The 20,584-nt window shown below is 31.6% G+C and overlaps 1 protein-coding gene across 3 annotated transcripts in view; it reads left to right on the forward strand.

Annotated features, from left to right (window-relative positions):
* Positions 1 to 2,424: 2,424 nt before the first annotated feature.
* The window catches only part of LOC134725359 (activating transcription factor 7-interacting protein 1-like), a 38,603-nt gene continuing 20,443 nt past the window's right edge, over positions 2,425 to 20,584 (forward strand). For 2 of the 3 annotated variants that reach the window (XM_063589109.1, XM_063589111.1), the window contains exons 1-2: positions 2,425 to 2,587; positions 16,614 to 16,680. The gene's annotated coding sequence lies outside the window, so the exon portion shown is untranslated. The remainder of the gene's footprint in view (positions 2,588 to 16,613; positions 16,681 to 20,584) is intronic. The other variant, XM_063589110.1, reaches the window with a different exon arrangement.

Here is a 20,584-nt window from a genome sequence, read left to right on the forward strand (position 1 = left end):
ACCAATCAAGTTATAAATAGATCTCAGTCTGATATCGTTATGGTAATAGTGGTCTCCGTGCTTCTAAAGACGAGAATGAAAAAAAATATCTTACAGGTGGTAATTAGTTTGTTATTAAATTTCATTTATCATACATATATATTTATAGTTTGAGCCTTGTGAATAAATGTTGAAAGGCTGCATATACTTCATGACTTTTTAAATTGTACTGTCATTTTTAAATTGGCAAAACACTTTAATTTTTTTATTCATAATGAGAGGGGCAGAATTTTAAAATGCATACCGGCATTTGGTAGCATTATCTTGGAAATGAATACTTGTATCTAATCACACATTAAAATTGATATACAAAATATGTTTGGCTTGCTCTGCTAGTCAAATTTACAAGATGTAGTAAACAATAGTATTCATTGTCACTTAAAAATGAGAGAGAGAAAAATTGCGAGAAAAAAAAAACCACGTTAAAAAATCGTATGGAAGATGGCGAACTTTTTGTACGAGCAGAAAGTAAACTTCACAATTTCTGGTGCTGGGGTCAGAGTGCATAACGTAAACGAGTGATTCAAATTTCAGAATAAAATAGTTTTGTAGGTAATAGATCACTAGTCCAGATCAGGAACATAAATATTAACTTTAGATATACTTTTCCCAGTCAAGATATATCAATAGACCAATAGATCACCAGAATGAGATAGATCACTAGATAATATAACGCAACTTTATAGAATACTCTATGATATGTAAATGATTTATCTAACAGTTTTATTAGGTCCTATACGTGGTAACTGTTTATATTCTTTCGTGTAGGGTACTTGGGCTGGTATCTTGTGTTTTACGTACCCCATAGATGTAATACTATCTATGCGTACCCCGGGGAGTATATACATTTAAGTGTTGGGCGTGGTTAGATTTTGGGACGTAATTCTTTTTAGTAGAGGCTATAAAGTGCACTGTTCGAATCATTCACCTCATCATTTTCCCACGTCATATTAAAATAAAATGTGTTTTCTTTAATACAACAGACACATATTTATAAGTGATCAATACATTCTTGCATTTAAATCACTTCCCCAGTTAACAAGATTATACACTATAACAACTGACCCAAATATATTCTAAACGTGTTACTTCATGACATACACAATACACGTATGTGTTATGCACACGTACAAATGTAGCAGCGACAAGTACAAGTTGTATCTACTATTATAAAATTTACATGGCTTATCGCCTGTTGTGATTGTTTAAATTAGGTCCAATTTGTATATGATTTGATGATTTAGCTAACAAGATCGATATCTAATGTAAAATGTTAATAATCCCTCGGCTGCCTCTTACTGATGACTCATCATGTAGATAAATGTATTCCGACTTTTCAGTGATATTTTTTCTATCTCTGACATATATCTGCGTGTTTTATTAGTCGAATTGCTGGTCTTTATCGTAAAATTAACTTATACCTATTACACCCTACGTTATTATATTAGTATGACGGAGTACATGGAGACTTTTTGAGGTTGATTGGTTTATTATTGAATCGTTATTTTGATCAACTACATGGCCTATGAAATGGATCGACAGAATATAAAATGACTCATTTAAATGTTGTTTTTCGAGAGTTCAGTTGTAACTGTTACAACTCGGATGCACTATTAACTATGTTATTGACGTCTTTAAATTCCGGGTTTTGATCTATTTTTCAATGAATCGTGCCACGATAAATTCGGATTTACTGTCGGCTGCTCTACCATTAATATGAATTAAAACATACAATGAGAGTTATATTGATTTATGTGCATATAATACATTTTATATATAATTTTTTTTTTATAAACGTTACAGTACGGTACTCTTGAATTGAACTATAGTAACTAAAAAGTAAAAACACAAAAAGTGGTCGCATTTAATATACCAATGATGATAATGAAAAATGTTTGCATTGATACAATGACCTCGACCTTTAAACTGGTGTGTATTAATTAAGGTTTCAAACCAGATACACACGAATGTTTTGAACCTTGGGTAAAAATCAGTGTGGTGTCTCTTTTTGGGCCGATAGTAAATAAGTTTAACACTACAATTAATCAAAATATATGAAGATAGTAAATTTTAAAAAAAAAAGGGGGGGGGGGGGGCATTCCATAGAATATCATTACGAAACCTCCTTTATAAGAAATCTGCAAATGGCTGTTATTCAAAATTAAAGTATTCTTTACTCCCAGGAATTTGTAAGTCGACCCTACTCAAATCGCATAAATAAATTGATTTTGAAAGCCCATGTATCATTGTGTGTTGTATAGTCAACTGGGGCATGTTGTGAAACAGGTATGTCAATAAAGGCTCGGCCCCCCTTTTCTACAATATGTTAACTGCTTCGACAACCTCCGAGTACTGAGTACTGAGGAGGTAGAGTTGGACACTCCTTGAGCACTCGCACGTCACTGGATTCCATTGGTTGAGCAACAGATTTGCATATTGAATTTAGCGCATGCGCTTACTTATCAAATTGTAGCCATTTTGGACCTTTGAATCCGACCAGACCAACCAACCTGCAAAATGACAAAAGAAAATAAGCTATATTGACATGGTGAGTTATTATTTTATTACTATAATGATATTCATTTCAAAAGCGTCAATTATTGTGCGATCGTCTGCTGACACTTTCATCGTTTGCATTGTTTACACCAGCGACGTCGATAACATTACATGCCGACGATCGCCGACGCTGAAATTTGACGGTAGAAATGACAGAATACTTACAGTTACATGGGAAGGTATGAAAAATGAATGATATTTAACCAACCAATTCCACAAAAGAACAGCCATGTTGTTTTGATAACGAGCTTGTATGTTGTGAGTCGACCCCTTGTAAGCAGACCACGTGACCTTTGACGAACTAACACGGGCTACATGCAGGTTAAAATATTATTTATAAGACTAAATAAGAAATAGAAATATGTCCATATCAGACGCAAGACGGACCTTTTTATAAGGAGATTTGAAAATTGTAACAGTTGGACTATTTAATTTTCATTCCAAAAAGTGTTCTTTTAAGATATACTAACAGCCCCCCCTTTTTTTAATAAAAACAAAACATTTCTTGTTATATACTCATTTCAGGAGAGAGCTGTAAAATCTATTTGATAGAAATTTAATAAATAACTATTTCGGATATTTAAATCAATAAACGATGAAGATAGCTAAAATTTTGTTTTAATTATTATTGGCCAAAATAATGCATATTTAATATACATGATATAGGAGGGTGGTAATGCCCTTTGTCATCAGACGTCAAACTGTCAGCTTCGGCTACCGTAAGCATCAAATTAGTTAAAATGTTACTGTGATTCATCAAAATATCCTTACAGTGATTTGTCAGATGTCTCAAATAATTATCGTTACAAATTCAGCTGATTTTTTTATCGTCTAAAAGAAAGTATACATTTCATAGTCATGCACTGAAAATTATTGTCAACGTCATTTGGCAAGAATTTTTACCGTTATACGTCATGAAGGTACACCCATTACTACTGTAGTTAAAGTTATGAAAATGAGACTTTGTTAGTCATTTAAAGTCAGTAGAAAAAATTAATTCCAGGGAAAAGGTTCTCATTCGTTGATACAAATGTATTTCCTTATTTTAAAACTATTTCTCATTTTGGAAGTTATGTCTAATTTGATGAATATATAATCAACTAGAAAATTTCTAACACTAAAAATCATTATTTTCTGAAACCATTACAGTGGGGTAGCAGTGGTCTTATCCCAAGAAAATAAATGCCAATATTTTATTCGATAAAAAAAATGTGTCTGTTTCCCCATCACAATATTATTGAATCCATTTTTTGAAGATTTAAATGGCTGAATCCTGAATTTTCCAAAAAATCCTTCTGCCTCTAGCTGTCAAAATATGCAGAAATTAAAAAAAATAAATATACAATACAGCAGTTTCAAAACGACATATATATATATATACATTTGAGATAGATGGATCCTCATTGTTTTTACACACTTTTATGAACTTGCCGCTGTGTGATACAAATGTATTTTCATTTTAGACTATTTGAACTCGAAGCAAATAATAAAAGGTGTCTCCAAAGTAACCATCCTTGTTTAAATTTTCCTAATTTTTTTAGATTTCTCCCTTTTTTAAATTGGTAATACTACATGTAGTACTAGTACATGTATTTCCAATATTTAGTAGATTTTTTATTGAATGAAAGACATAGTCAGTTAACACCCTTTTCCTGCAAGGGAGGAGGAATAAAATATTTGTTTAAGTGTAAAAGACATTTATACATCATTTTACTTTACAGTCCGTGAGCTTAGGGAAGGCAAATACCCTAACAATATGTAAGGTAAGTATCTAACAATGGATTGTTGCTGGTTTGCTAACTAGACCATAATATCATATGTAATGTATATATATAAAATAGTGAAATAATAATTCAGCCAGAATGGTTCAATTTTGATAGAATAAGCTAAGAAACATGGCGGATGAATTATTCACTTGCAAGTGAATAATTCAACTTCATTGCATATATATTCATGTTACCTTTAATCTGACCCCTTAGCTAGAAATGGGCTACCCATGAATAAGGCTTGTTCTGTAATTTAAAGAAAAGAATGTCAAAATTGAAAGTGAAACAAGAGCAAACCATTTTAATATTGACAAACTCAATCTATAAAAACTGGTTTTTATACAGGTAATTTAAAATGATGATTAACCTAAAAAAAATCCAATGGCACAAGTTAGTTATCTATTTATAACTTATCTTTATGTTTATATCCGGTTATATGACCCCGTGATATGACCATCTGTAGTCTTCGGAGGACATCTTGATGGTAAATAGTTATCAAAGGTACCAGGATTATAATTGAGTACGCCAGACAAGCGTTTCATTTACATAAAACTCATCAGTGACGCTTATATCAAAATAATTATAAAGCCAAACAAGTATAAAGTTGAAGAGCATTAAGGATCCAAAATTAAGTTGTGCCAAATACGGCTTAGGTAATCTATGTCTGGGATAAGAAAATCCTTAGTTTGGTAAAAAAAAAAAAAGAAGATGTGGAATAATTACCAACAAGACAACTCTCCACAAGAGGCTTTCAATAATGAGCAAAGCCCATACCACAAAGTCAGCTATAAAAAGCCCTGAAATGAATAGACTGAATATACTCTTCAATATGAAAATTTGCATTTTAAATTGTTAATTTTAGACTTTTATAATAAGATATACATTTTAGTATGTTTCACAGTTTGTTACTATTAAATCAAATATGAGAATTTGAGACAAATTGGTGAACATGAATTTGACAGCTTATGCCCCTTTAAGATAGCCTTGATAGGTTTAAGTTTTTATTGTTAACACCCCTATCCAAATGTAATAATGTAATAACACAAGAAAAAATAATTGTTCATTTATATTTGCATATTGATTTAAAAAAAAACCACTATATAAATCAACAAATCAGAAAATTCTCTCTAGTTATTTAAACTTTCTTTATAAATCTACAATTATTTATTGTTGATCCCCCACACTACTCTCAGATGGACTTTCCATGAAATTTCTAAATAGAATACACTTTATGTTGCCATGAAAACCGTGCTTGAGCAACAAAGACATGTAGACATTTATAGGATTCAATTTGTCAAATTCAGTTTTTTACTTTATATGGTAGCTTTGATGATATTGCTAAGAAGTTTTAATTTATCAGGGTTAGAAGTGACCTATGTAGTTGTTAATTTCTAAGTAATTTGGTCTTTATGGGAGAGTTGTCTCCTTGGCACACAGCTTATTATATTTATATTAAGATAAATGTGAGGGTCGAAAAAAAGCTGAATTTAAACAAGCCATAGATATTAAATGGAATGAATTAATGTTTCAAACAGGCAAGGTATATCATATATGTTTGTCTTTGAAGAAGTCTTAGCAATACATGTATACATTTTTACCATAATTTATCTTAACTGAATTTTTGTAGCCCTTGACTGCTTCTGATACCCAGTCTTAAAAACCGATATAAGCCTATTATAAACTGGTCTTAAACCTTTACCAGAACTTGCCCTGCTTTCTTGTTAGCACTTCCTAACATTTTAATATTATAAATACTATTTTCAAGTCAGGCAAGCTTTTTATACGACCGCAAATTTTGAAAAAATTTTCGTCGTATATTGCTATCACGTTGGCGTCGTCATTGTCGTCGTCCGAATACTTTTAGTTTTCGCACTCTAACTTTAGTAAAAGTGAATAGAAATCTATGAAATTTTAACACAAGGTTTATGACCATAAAAGGAAGGTTGGTATTGATTTTGGGAGTTTTGGTCCCAACATTTTAGGAATTAGGGGCCAAAAAGGGCCCAAATAAGCATTTTCTTAGTTTTCGCACTATAACTTTAGTTTAATAAGTTAATAGAAATCTATGAAATTTTGACACAAGGTTTATGACCACGAAAGAAAGGTTGGGATTGATTTTGGGAGTTTTGGTTTCAACAGTTTAGGAATTAAGGGCCAAAAAAGGGCCCAAATAAGCATTATTCTTGGTTTTCGCACAATAACTTAAGTTTTAAGTAAATAGAAATCAATGAAATTTAAACACAATGTTTATGACCACAAAAGGAAGATTGGTATTGATTTTTGGAGTGTAGGTCCCAACAGTTTAGGAATTAGGTGCCAAAAAGGGACCCAAATAAGCATTTTTCTTGGTTTTCGCACCATAATGTTGGTATAAGTAAATAGAAATCTATGAAATTTAAACACAAGGTTTATGACCATAAAAGGAAGGTTGGTATTGATTTTGGGAGTTTTGGTCCCAACATTTTAGGAATTAGGGGCCAAAAAGGGCCCAAATAAGCATTTTCTTGGTTTTCGCACTATAACTTTAGTTTAATAAGTTAATAGAAATCTATGAAATTTTGACACAAGGTTTATGACCACGAAAGAAAGGTTGGGATTGATTTTGGGAGTTTTGGTTTCAACAGTTTAGGAATTAAGGGCCAAAAAAGGGCCCAAATAAGCATTATTCTTGGTTTTCGCACAATAACTTAAGTTTTAAGTAAATAGAAATCAATGAAATTTAAACACAATGTTTATGACCACAAATTGGTCTACATTAAGATCCAAAGGGTCCAAAATTAAACTTAGTTTGATTTTGACAAAAAATGAATCGGTTGGGTTCTTTGATATGTTGAATCTAAAAATGTACTTAGATTCTTGATTATTGGCCCAGTTTTCAAGTTGGTCCAAATCTGGGTCCAAAATTAAATTTCATCAAAAATTGAATAAATGGGGTTCTTTAATATGCCAAATCTAACTGTGTATGTAGATTCTTCATTTTTTGTCCCATTTTCAAATTGGCCTACATTAAGCCTAGTTTAATTTTAACAAAAATTAAATTCTTGGGCCTCTTTGATATGCTGAATCTAAACATGTACTTAGATTTTTGATTATGGGCCCAGTTTTCAAGTTAGTCCAAATCAAGATCTAAAATTATTATATTAAGTATTGTGCAATAGCAAGTCTTTTCAATTGCACAGTATTGTGCAATGGCAAGAAATATCTAATTTCACAATATTGTGAAATAGCAAATTTTGTTTTAATTAGAGTTATCTTTCTTTGTCCAGAATATTAAGCAAGAAATATCTTTTTGCACATTATTGTGCAATAGCAAGATTTTTTTTTAATTGGAGTTATCTTTCTTTGTCCAGAATCAACTTAAATCTTTGTTATATACAATATACAATGTATATTCACTTTTTACTACCAACTGATAAATTTAAAATAATCTTTACCATTCAGTGATAACACGCAGTTTTTTTACATCTTAATATTTTATGATGTATTTAAATGAGTATTTATTGTTGCAAACTCCAATAGAATATTTTAATTGAGATTAGTTTTGGAATAAGGGAAAGGGGGATGTGATTAAAAAATTGGGTTCAATTTTTCTCATTTGAAATTTCATAAATAAAAAGAAAATTTCTTCAAACTTTTTTGAGAGGATTTATATTCAACAGCATAGTGAATTGCTCTAAGAGAAAACAAAAAAAAATAAGTTCATTAGAACACATTCATTCTGTGTCAGAAACCTATGCTGTGTCAACTATTTAATCACAATCCAAATTTAGAGCTGAATGCAGCTTGAATGTTGTGTCCATACTTGCCCCAACCGTTCAGGGTTCAACCTGTGCGGTCGTATAAAGCTACGCCATGCCGAGCATCTGGTTAAAAAGCTTATACTTGTAATAATTGTATTAGTAAAGCAAAATCTGACAGATTAATTCTAATTAAATTAGTGTGGGTGCATTCTCAGCCAATGACAGGGGACAGTAATCTTATATTGATAGAAAAATATGCATGCATTCATCTGTCTTGAAGCAGGGAAGAAACTGAGAGTGGATACTATTTCTTTTCATCCAGTCCATATCATTTCTTGTTAAGACATACCCATGTTAAAAAAATAACACTTCATTAAATTTTTGTAAGCAAGGCCTAGGTGTGCTGTTTCTGGTGTATGCAGAGTGGAGTGAAAAATGAATGACCAGACCTATTATTGCTTACATCCTCTATATTTGAACTTTGATGGATATAGTTATGTCTCATTGGCAATCTTACCACATCACCTTATTTTCATTTTAGTTTATGATTATTTTATTTTCTTAGAACGACTAGCAGTAGGTCAATGATATTTGGTATGCAGTTGTATAAGCATTGACACATTTCATTTCCATGGGTAATATTTTGCCCCCACCTTAAGCAACTACCCTTACTTAGTCTATTGACCCTGAAACTTTTGCAATACGTAATTTAGTGATGTGATTAGGTCAGTGTAAGGGGAACTCATTTAGTAATTTTTTATGTTTGCATAATTTCTATTTAGGTGCAAAAAAAGAAGTTGTGGTGTTTTACATGTATGATTGTGAACTGTCCATCAAAGCTAAAAATATGAGAATCAAGGCTTCCTAAATCGTCATATAATCTGGACAATTTAAAAATGTTTGGACAGTGTAAATGTATGTTTGAGAAAAACATGAACCGCATCTACAATTTTTTTCAGGGCTTTCTAAATAAGAGATGGTCATTTTAACATAATTCATACATAAATTTTGAAGTTTATGTTTTATTTAATGTATAAATTGTTACCAAATATAATGAAAAGAGGATACACAAAGGACATGGTGATAGATGTAAAAAATTCTTAACAAACCTGTTCCAGACCAGAAGAAATACCTGTTTCAGGTCATTATAGAAAAAAATACCTGTTCCAGGCCGTAAACGAAGAAAATACCTGTTCCAGGCCATAAACAAAGAAAATACTTGTTCCAGGCCTTAATAGAAGAAAATACCTGTTTCAGGCCAGAATCGGAGAAAATACCTATGCCAGGTCATAATGGATGAAAATACCTGTTCCAGGTAATTTAGATGAAAATACCTGTTCCAGGTCATAATAGAAGAAACTACCTGTTCTAGGTCATAATAGAAGAAAATACTTGTTTCAGGCCATAATAGAAGAATTTACCTGTTTCAGGCAGCCAGGCCATAATAGAAAAAAATAGGTATTGCTTTAGGTCATACAAGAAGAAAATGCCTGTTCTCGGCACTAAGTATCAATAACAGAAAAATTCAATTGTAACAAATCAGCCATTAGGATAGTATTTGAATAATACAGGCTCTTTATAGCTTTAGACACTGAGACCATGGAAGTATTATATTCAATATAATACTTCAGAAGTTCCATGCTTAGACAATGCTTAGACATATATACATGTACATTCAGCGAAAGACAAGACACTCAATTTCCTACCCAATCTTTGACAATGGCATAACTGTAATAGCAAATTATGAAATCATCTTTATATGAAACCAGAAGGGCAAGGAAATCTGAAGAAAATAACAGGCCAGAAATAAGAATTACAGATTATAATTTGAATAACGGATTGTTCTGCACTTCACTATTTATATTTATGTTTCTGATACCAACACAGATTTTCAAATTGTTATCTGTATGAAGGACAAGAATACTTAAATAAGCACTGGACAAAAGAACAGCAGCACTTTTCACCAAGAAATATGACGATAAAAAATGTACTGAAATATTTATAAACATGAAATCCAAGAAATGAATGAACCGGTGCAATGTTCAATTTTTGCATTGGATACATGAATAAAGCTTCTTTTTTATATACCAGTGGCGGATCCAGGATTTTTCATAAGTGGGGGCCCGCGCCAGTCACGCTTCAGTGATTCCCTATATAAGCAACCAATTTTTTTCCCAAAAAGGCGTGCCCCCCCCCCTAAATCCACCCCTGTATACTGGTTGCAATCAACTAGACATTTAAGTTTTTTTAAGTGAGACCAATTTATTTAATGGGGCGCATTTCATTTGCGCCAATTTTAAAAAATCCAACCTTTCATTTGCGCCACAAGGTTATATATCATTTGCGCAAAAAAAAACAATCTTCATTTGCGCCATTTTACAGGTATGACAGGTAATATAACGGAAAAGTTAAATATTATTTTTACGATTTATTTTGTTTTTTGTTTGTACATATATGTGTGAGTTCATACTAATTTCTAATACAAAACTGAGAGGTCACTAGGGTTATAATTATATATATAGTGTTCACATGACCAGACCAGTGTGAGGTGTCAAGATGGACATAGTCAAATTAAGAAATAATTCCTTCATGTCATGCTCTATGCTCATTTTAACATGGGTAGGCATTATATTTGTCGATATTTTACACTGAGCGTTAGCGAGTTTTAAAATGTGGTCTAATATAATGCCTACCCATGTTAAAATGAGCATAGAGCATGACATGAAGGAATTATTTTGATTCTAATAGGACGAATATAGTATTTTTATAGGTCGAAGCGTACGAAATTACTGTAAAAATGTTTGGCTGTTCCCGTTTCCTTCTCGAGGAATCTGTGCATTGCATTTCATATTTGATAAGTTTAAAAACTACTAGCAGGATAAATATATGTTGTTTCATAAAAATATATAATAAAAGTTTATGTTAGCTGCCTAAATGTATATATTTTAAAGGATAACGATGGAAATAACGTTAATATAAGCAGTAAGTCCTTGCGCATGTGTCAAGCATATTTTTTGTGCTCATTAGAACACGGCTTTGTTAACAAAGCGTAATAAGGACGTCATATTAGAATCGGAGACAAACAGAAGAAATAATTTTAGTATTACTTGTATGATTTTATCGAGGTTTTAGCATAACTTGTATGATTTTATGATAACTTTCTTTATTATTAAAAGACTTTTTGAAATTTTTTATGTTTTATACTTCATTACCTGTATCTACATGTATTTACCTGTATTTACCTGTACTTACCTGTAATATTGGCGCAAATGAAAGATTTAGTTTTTGGCGCAAATGAAATATGGTTTGTGGCGCAAATGAAATGCCAATTGGCGCAGAAGCAAAGCACCGATTTAATGGGCCTAAGATTATCTTTTTAAATTGTCAGGTTTCAGACCAATTGGAAAAAAGTCTCAACTCAGAACCCAGGTATGTCTTATGAAAAAACTTCACAATACATCAAAGCATTAGCATGAAAGAAAACAAATCTTGATGAGGTCTTAGAGAAACAAAATCAGAGATCACTTCCTTAAAAATCTAATTTCCTAGTCACAAATTTGAAAAATTTACTTCTTCTCCTTGAAGAGATTTTATCTTATAAGAGATGCTAACTGTATATGTTTTATGAATTCATTTAAACATCCAAACAAACATAGCAAGAAGTTTATCAAAGGTTTGCTTTGCATGCTTTTATAAAAGAGCTGTAAAATTAAATTATCTTTAATATGTATATATATATAAAAAAAACATCTCGAAGTTGGTATATTTTGCTATATTAGAAATAAGAAAAGCAATGGCATGATTGTCTTTGCTAAAATTCATAAAAGGTAAAGAAATATGGAAGACAGAAACCAACAACAACATACTAGTATTATTTTATAGGATCACTAGTTCTCAAAATTCAATATTTTTCATTAAAATATAGATACAAAAAAATATTATAAAATATAAGAATATTGATTTTTATTTATTATCAATTTTTAAGAAAAACTAATTATTTTTCACTTTCCTTGTGAAAAAAAATCAATTAAAAAAAAATCATAATCAAACCTGTATTACACAAGAGCATCTCTCCCTTCAAATTATAGCTTGAGCTTCAAGGATGACAGGAAAGTTTTAACTTTTGTAGCTGGTCCATTAGTCTCGATGACACTGCAGATAAAAATTGTATGCTTGTTTTGAACCCCATGGCACACCTTTGTAACATACACTTCTGAACAGTTGTTTAGTTTTGAAGAAAGTTTTTTTTTTTTTTAAATATTCTAACCTCTTATCAAAACTTTTATACAAAATGTAGAAAATAGAGAGATACGTCTGCGACAAAACTCCTCTACGTCATTTACAGAAGGTGGTAAAGGTTTATTTTCGTGCAACGTGATCGCCGTTTTTTTTACGTTCAACGTGTTTTGCTTATTTAATTTTACGTGCATCATGATTTTCAAATGCTTGTTTTGCGTGCTCGGTATTTTTCAAATAAAATTCAAACACTTGGCAGGAATCGTCAAGAAATACTTTTTATATCAAGACAGTGACTCAGTCACAAAAGTTTATTTTCAAAGTCTACATTTCGTGCAACGTTCATGACAGAAATTATTTCACGTTCAACGTGAAATTATGTCTTATTTCACGTTTTTCCGTGAAAGCACACCCCTTTACCACCCTGTTTACAATATTTCTGCCAGATAATACGCAATGGAGGAGTATTCGGACTTAATTCGTACACCTCAAAATACTGTCACATTATTATCAGAATAAAACGGGATTGTGGACATAATGGGACCAGGAAGCTGGCGTCTGTTTTTGATATGTATGAAAACAAATAAATTAATGTTATACTATCATTGACTTCAGACATGACATTATCTTTAACGCTTCATTATAATATCGACACCGGAAGGTTAAAATGTAACCGATGTTTGGTATACGCATCAATATTGGACAGCAACCCTGTTTTCTCAATGACAACAATAAACAATATAATTAGAGTTACACAAGAAATTAAGGATCATTAAGCGTCTGCAGGAAATGTTTAGACAGAAAAATATCGAACGCAGTTTTAGATTATACTTGGGGTATATCTCCGTGTGAAGTTTTGTGCAATACTGTATGTGTGATAATGTAATACATCTATTTATTGTTAATTTGAATATTGATTCTCAGTCTGTTTCGCGTTGGAAATTCCATGCGATGTGCATGCTCAGTAGGTACGGTAATAAATGTCTGATATATATATATATATATATATATTGATCTCATTTATTTTTTTAATTTCTTCTCTACTGACAACCTTCATTAAACAACTTTGTAAGATTAAATGTCTATTACAGAGTTGAAATGATATGTTATTATGTATCCTAAGATCTATTGAGTTAAAGAAATAGGACTTTGTATTGTAAATAATGTAAAAAACTGATGTTATGTAAATAACTTTATAAACGTTGGAGAGAATTTTCAATAGCCAAACGTCTGATATACCTTGCTGGTACACACAAAATACAGATAACTTCACAAATAAACGTTTAGCAAGTTTATATGTTATATATACTACTTGGCATTTATAAATACGAGGGAAACGTCAGAAAAAAAATGCAGATTTGATATGATCTAAGTGGGTCATGACCTCGTTAACGTTTATTTTTAGCATGCAATATCGCCATTCGTCGACATATTTAAATGTTCAATGACCTAAAATGGAGATTTTATCATGTAAAAGCTGAATACAGCAAAAAACCGAAACTGTTTTAAAAAAGAATAGTGTACTGAATAATCTTATGAATATATATGTATCGTACACAATTATTTAAATTTTCATTTTTTTTTTGTTAAAGGTTTAAATTTCCGACATTAATTTTACGTGTGTTACGTATCTTTATTAATTATATATTCACGTGAAAATCTTGTCTAGTTTAAAGTCTTGGATCATTTTGAATTGTAGAAAAAAAGGCTTTCTCTAAAATCCCTGAACATTTGGCCACTCTTCCTGTTTGAGATTTCCCCCGCATTTTGCTGCCTAAATTGTCAATGCGATCCGCATGCGCAGACAAATGACCAATTAGAAGATCTGAAGCAACTGGCTTGGAAATTAAATAAAAAAACAGCTTTAATTAAAAAAGAAAAAATTAAGAACAAGAATTTTTATTTTGGTATGGTGTCAGTTTAGAACGAACCACAAAAAAAAATAAAAAATGTAAAAAAACGACTTATCTAAAATATCGCATACCGCAGTGTCATGTTTTATTATGAAACCTGAATTGAGAAATTTTGAAATGTGAGCAAATATCTCGCTTAAATGAGGACATATATTATATCTGAGACTACTATAACACATAGTAGTCTCAGATTATATTAATAATCTGAAGCATAAATCGGAAAGAAAATACGATTAAACAAAAAAAGAAATATCAAATAAATTGGATATCGATCAGATCGATGTAACAAATCACAGAAAATAACGAAGACTTGCATATCTTTAGAATTTGGTTTATTTGCGTATTGATTAACTGAAGCAGTTGTCAAGTTGGTCTTATATGGTCAGCACACAAACAAAAATATTTTATGAACCCGGTTTTATTGTGATTGTGTACATGTATGGTATGTTGATAAAAGTCTGATTTTTATTTTTGCAGTTACACGTCATCATATTATGTCTCTGTCGTTAATATAAATTAGTTGGTACATATCTGCGGTTATTTTACCATCATTATTTATTTTAATTCATCCCGTTGGTAGCCCCATTGAAAATCTTATTTCTCTTTGTGTATTTTATAGGTGTGCTATTATCAGCCGGGAAATCAATATGGCTCTGATGTCACGTGACATGCCTCTGTCGAGATTGACGAACAATTAATGAATAAATAGGGTTTTTTTTAAAACATGTTTTGTTTCAATTTTGCTCAAAAAAAGGATTTTGGTTGTCGTACGAACACCTTTGATGAAATTTTAACAAAATATTATGCTTGATAATTTTGGATGTAAGATCAAGAGTTACGACCCCTAGCGGCGACGGTGAACATTTTTAACAGACGAGGGAATTATGGAACTGACATCCCTTTGAATAATTTTACTATTTATTAAAAAAAAAGTAATTGTTTTCAATTAGTGTAAAATCCAAATAATCGGACTGTATTAAGTGTGTAACTAAACATGTTAAATGTATACACACACAAAAGTACACAGATATAGAAAAAAACAATTAATACAGAGGGGATAAATAAGCATGCGTAGCAATAAATGAAAATAAATGACTAATCCGGACAAATCCCCCCCTTTTTCCCTCTTCAAATAAACATTATTTTTAAGAGAGCTGCTTGTGATTAAGGTATGTATGAATTCTTGGTACTGGGATATCGTGCGCCACATCTTTATCAAAAACGGTAATATGTTTTCAAAGATGCCCATTTTGTCCGTTTAACGCTAATGGTAGCTCAAAATATGATGTGAGCGGCAAATGGCGGTATTGATATTCAGCTCTTTTGACGCTAACGGTCGAGGTTTTATTTTCGCTGGAGTGTGACGATATTGAGCTATCATACTCTGTTAAAAAAGATAAAACTTAGAAAAAAAATCATAAAAAAAGTAGTGACCTTTTTAAAAAACCTATTTTAAAGTCCGTGTGTCAAAATAGGGAATACAATTTGGGTTTAAACTATATTGGACGGCAATTGTATTCCATAATATACAAGAGTAAAACAAACGAAATATTTCACCAATTTTTATAAAATATTAAATATTCAGGAACATCAGTTTCCTAAGGAAATATTCTCAATTGGAGAGAGAGAAAAAATCTTGCTATATGAAATAAATTTGATCTCAAACGATAACAAGCGGTACCAACATCATGAACATGCGGTAAATAAAGTGACGGTCCGGGTTTATTGCGGTGACTACGAAGTACGCGGTTGAGTATTTTAACATTGTGGAAAGGGAGGCAACTCGTGCTTTTTTTAATTTAAATGTTGATATATAATCATGCCAAAAAAAATGAAATACACATATCAACAAGCACAAAAAAAGATGTTTTAGTCTTTATTTTATTGATAAATATTAAATTTTACGCTGACATAAGACACTGAGCAGGCGAGACACGGTTCCGAACAACCTTGTAATTTTTCTTGGAATCTATTGATGCAATTCCTTAATAACATCGAGTACCTAATTGTAGCGTGGAAGGTTGCATAGTTTGTTGGTATTAATGTTGTGTAATCTTCTACGTACAAACGGCACTCCCTCCCCAATTTTAAAACTAAAAAGGCAATTCTCTACTTCCACGTGCATTTTTAATGCAATGGGCCTCTTTGTATTATGCTTTGATAAAACTAATCATATTGTATTAAAAAAATGTAAGTTTATTGCGACATAAAAGAGAGACATATATATGCGTGCTGATTTCGTCAGCATCTACGATTGTAAACAAACAAAATTGATAAGAATTATTTTGTGAAAAGAACTTTTAAAAACGAACTATTGAGTGTTATATATAGTTTTTACCTAAAAGGATGTTTTTCTTTTACAGATATTGCAAAAAAAAAGGACATGGTTTTATAGAAGTACATGTGGACTTTGATTACTTTCAGTTGAAGGTACGTTACTGAAGTGTGTTTGCAGAATTAAACTAGGTCGCATGAATCAAATTTCGGAAGAAGAAATACGGCCGAAATAGATTTTTTGAAAATAAAAATAAATACTGATTTACAATTGTACTTAAGCAGATGTTGCTTAATACATATGTCATGCCATCTCACGTTCTATTGTATAACAGAGGGGGGATAAGACCTTTATCGGGACTCCGGTATCGGGTGTTTTTAAGCTCGGGATTTCGGGATTGACCCTTTCGGGATCCGCGAATTCTTGTTTTCGAATTTCGGGACGTCGGGATTTCGTGTTTTTAAGCCCGGGATTTCGGGATCAGGACCCCTCTTATCCCCCCTCATAACACTCCGTAGTTCGAGGAAGAAGTCAATAATCAGATCTACTCTTAACATCGGTTGATTTTCTAGTCGCTTTACACATTCTGTGCGGGTACTGGATATGTATCACATTTTTGGTGTTTTACTTCTTAGACAGAACAAATTATTTTAGTCAATTTATAAATAAAAATCGAAAACGCGAAAATAATTTCTTCCTTAGGAAAGAAAGGTCCAAGGGAAATGACCATAACAGATGAACAAGAAAGACCAAAAACGGATATTTTTACGACCATTGTGTTGAAGGTAATAGGCGACGGGCGAATCATGCACTCATGGCATAGCTCTTTATCAAATTTTAATATGTTGTTACTGGTGACGAAGTTTAGGTTAAGTTCGATATTGGTGATTTTCCCTTTAACCGTTCAGGAGTTTTTGTCCTTTGATAAATTTGACAATGCCACTTCGTATCCTCTCCACGGATTAACTTTTAATCGGATAATCAATGATCTTCAAATTTAATATGTTGATAGTGATTTCCACATTTACTTTTCCTGTTAATGAGTTATATTTCATTTAAACCTATGAACCGTTCAACCAATGTTTTTCACATTTTATTCTGTTATTCTGTTTTCATACTTATCGTTCAGGAGTTATAGTTCTTGATTGAATGGAAAGTAGTCGCATAACGTAGCAGGTCAAATAAACTGTCAATTTGATAGGTTATTTCTTGCTCTTATAGTAACTTAATTAATTTTTAATCAACATTTAGATAACTAACCCCTCCCCCCCCCAAAAAAAAAAAATGAGTTGCTGCATTTATTTATTAGGTCAAACAGTGTCCATCAACATGATAACGCTTTGACGATTTTTATCTTCAAATTTAGATATCTTGTATCCTGTGACTTAATGAAGGACAACTTCAATTTTAACGATTTAAGCGTTTCTCGTTGTTGAGTTGTCGTACTTTTTTGTAGCCAAAAGTGGTACTTATAATGTGAATGGATTATTTCCCTTTGCACAGAAATGGTTAATTATGTATAGTATCAAATGATGTTCAACTGTTATCAGATTATGATTACATTATATGTATGTTTCATTATAACACGTTATTCTGATTGGCTACACTGCAATCTCGCGTTATTCCTTAATCAACTTCATTACACAATAAAATTTACCATTCATGATGACACGAGGTCCCACAATAAAGTGCACAGGTAAATTAAAAAAATCATGTTTTCATGATCCTAGATGAAAATGTAATTATAAGTATTGAATGCTTCTTTTAGTAACTTCTTAGGGTTGTAAAAGCGTTGACCGTGCGCACATTTTTAGAATAAAGCGTAAAAGCATTTTGGTCAACACTTTTACACCCAAATGAAGTTACAAAAAGAAGCATTCAATTCTTAAGCAACACATGTGGTAAATATATTTTCATAAAATTAAAATTGGAGTCACATTTTTTTTTTTTAATTTTCTGTTTCCTAAGTGTTGATGATTAAAAGCTATGTATGACTGTATAAATATAGTTAGAAATTTACTGTCAATTATTAGACATTTTGAAGATAATTACAGATAAGATTTGTAGAGTTTTAAAAGACTTTGTAATGCAAATTTGGAGTTTTTTCCTGTTCTTGTGTAAATATTATGAAGAATTTTGTTGTAGTTTAATTGTTATTCGGTATAAACTAATTTCTGAATGCTATTTATGGTATGATTTTTTTATGAAGTGACTTTCTTTAAAAACAAGGCTGATATTGCTTTTTAAAAAACAAATATTTGTATTTCTCAAGGCATATATTTTCGTTCCCTTGATCTTTGATACAGAATTGAAAAGTTTATGGATTTGCTAGCTTAGGACATTTCATAGCGTCAATGGGAAATGAGTTCGAATATGCCCAGCGTATTTAGTAAACATCCAACATGTTTGATTATCATCTCTACACTTATCTGAATAACCATAACTTTACTCTATTTCCACATTTACCATACAGCTACACACACTGGAAGGAATAGTTTTAGTCCTAAAGTATATTTGGAATAAACGTATATTTATATTAGTCTGTCATGTCCCAATAATCATAGCAATCTATTGAAGCTATTCCAATATTGGCTGTGACTAAGTTTTGTCGTGAGAGTTATAATTAATTACCCACATTAGATTTCTGATCTGACATGTGCTATTATTCGGTCCAATTACCTGTTTCAGTAAGTGTGATCCGACTGAATAATGGTGATAAAGCGTGTACTGATCAGTCGGATACTAGGTTGAAATCGAAGCTCTTTGTTAGAGAAGGCGATAAATGTTAACTGTATTGTTAATATAGTGACAGAAATTTTAAAAGTTAATAGAATCAAACAAAATTACAATTTTCTTCTCAATTACGAGGTGTTTTATTTTAAAAACACCATTTGCATAAATTTTCAATTTACCTAGTACATAGTTAAGCAGAACAATTAGATATCAAGTCGACGACATGGGTATCTTTCAAGTTGGCGAAAGAAAATGCATAACCTCCGATTTTCTTGAAAAAATAACAACGGACGGAAAACATATCAATCTATTAGTTCAGTAATTTTCGTGTCTGCCCTTCCATTATGTGACTGAAGAAAAAATTCCCAAAAATGTGTATCAATTGCATCGAAAAGAGAAAATAGAGTGCTCCTTTTTATGTTACGGCGTGTTTGAGTTGAATATTTTGTCTTGATATCGTACAAAGTAAGAATATTTCAAACATCGTCTCGCTTCAGATTCTATCATTTTTATACGACCGCAAATTTAAAAAAAAATTTCGTCGTATATTGCTATCACGTTAGCGTCGTCGTCGTCGTCTGCGTCGTCGTCGTCGTCGTCGGCGTCCGAATACTTTTAGTTTTCGCACTCTAACTTTAGTGAAAGTGAATAGAAATCTATGAAATTTTAACACAAGGTATATGACCATAAAAGGAAGGTTGGTATTGATTTTGGGAGTTTTGGTCCCAACATTTAAGGAATTAGGGGCCAAAAAGGGCCCAAATAAGCATTTTCTTGGTTTTCGCACTATAACTTTAGTTTAAGTTAATAGAAATCTATGAAATTTTGACACAAGGTTTATGACCACAAAAGAAAGGTTGGGATTGATTTTGGGAGTTTTGGTTTCAACAGTTTAGGAATAAGGGGCCAAAAAAGGGCCCAAATAAGCATTATTCTTGGTTTTCGCACAATAACTTTGGTTTAAGTAAATAGAAATCAATGAAATTTAAACACAATGTTTATGACCACAAAAGGAAGGTTGGTATTGATTTTGGGAGTTTATGTCCCAACAGTTTAGGAATAAGGGGCAATAAAGGGACCCAAATAAGCATTTTTCTTGGTTTTCGCACCATAACGTTAGTATAAGTAAATAGAAATCTATGAAATTTAAACACAAGGTTTATGACCATAAAAGGAAGGTTGGTATTGATTTTGGGAGTTTTGGTCCCAACAGTTTAGGAAAAAGGGGCCCAAAGTGTCCAAAATTAAACTTTGTTTGATTTCATCAAAATTGAATAATTGGGGTTCTTTGATATGCTGAATCTAACTGTGTATGTAGATTCTTAA

Source organism: Mytilus trossulus, chromosome 7 (assembly GCF_036588685.1).
Source record: "Mytilus trossulus isolate FHL-02 chromosome 7, PNRI_Mtr1.1.1.hap1, whole genome shotgun sequence".
Taxonomy (NCBI): domain Eukaryota; kingdom Metazoa; phylum Mollusca; class Bivalvia; order Mytilida; family Mytilidae; genus Mytilus; species Mytilus trossulus.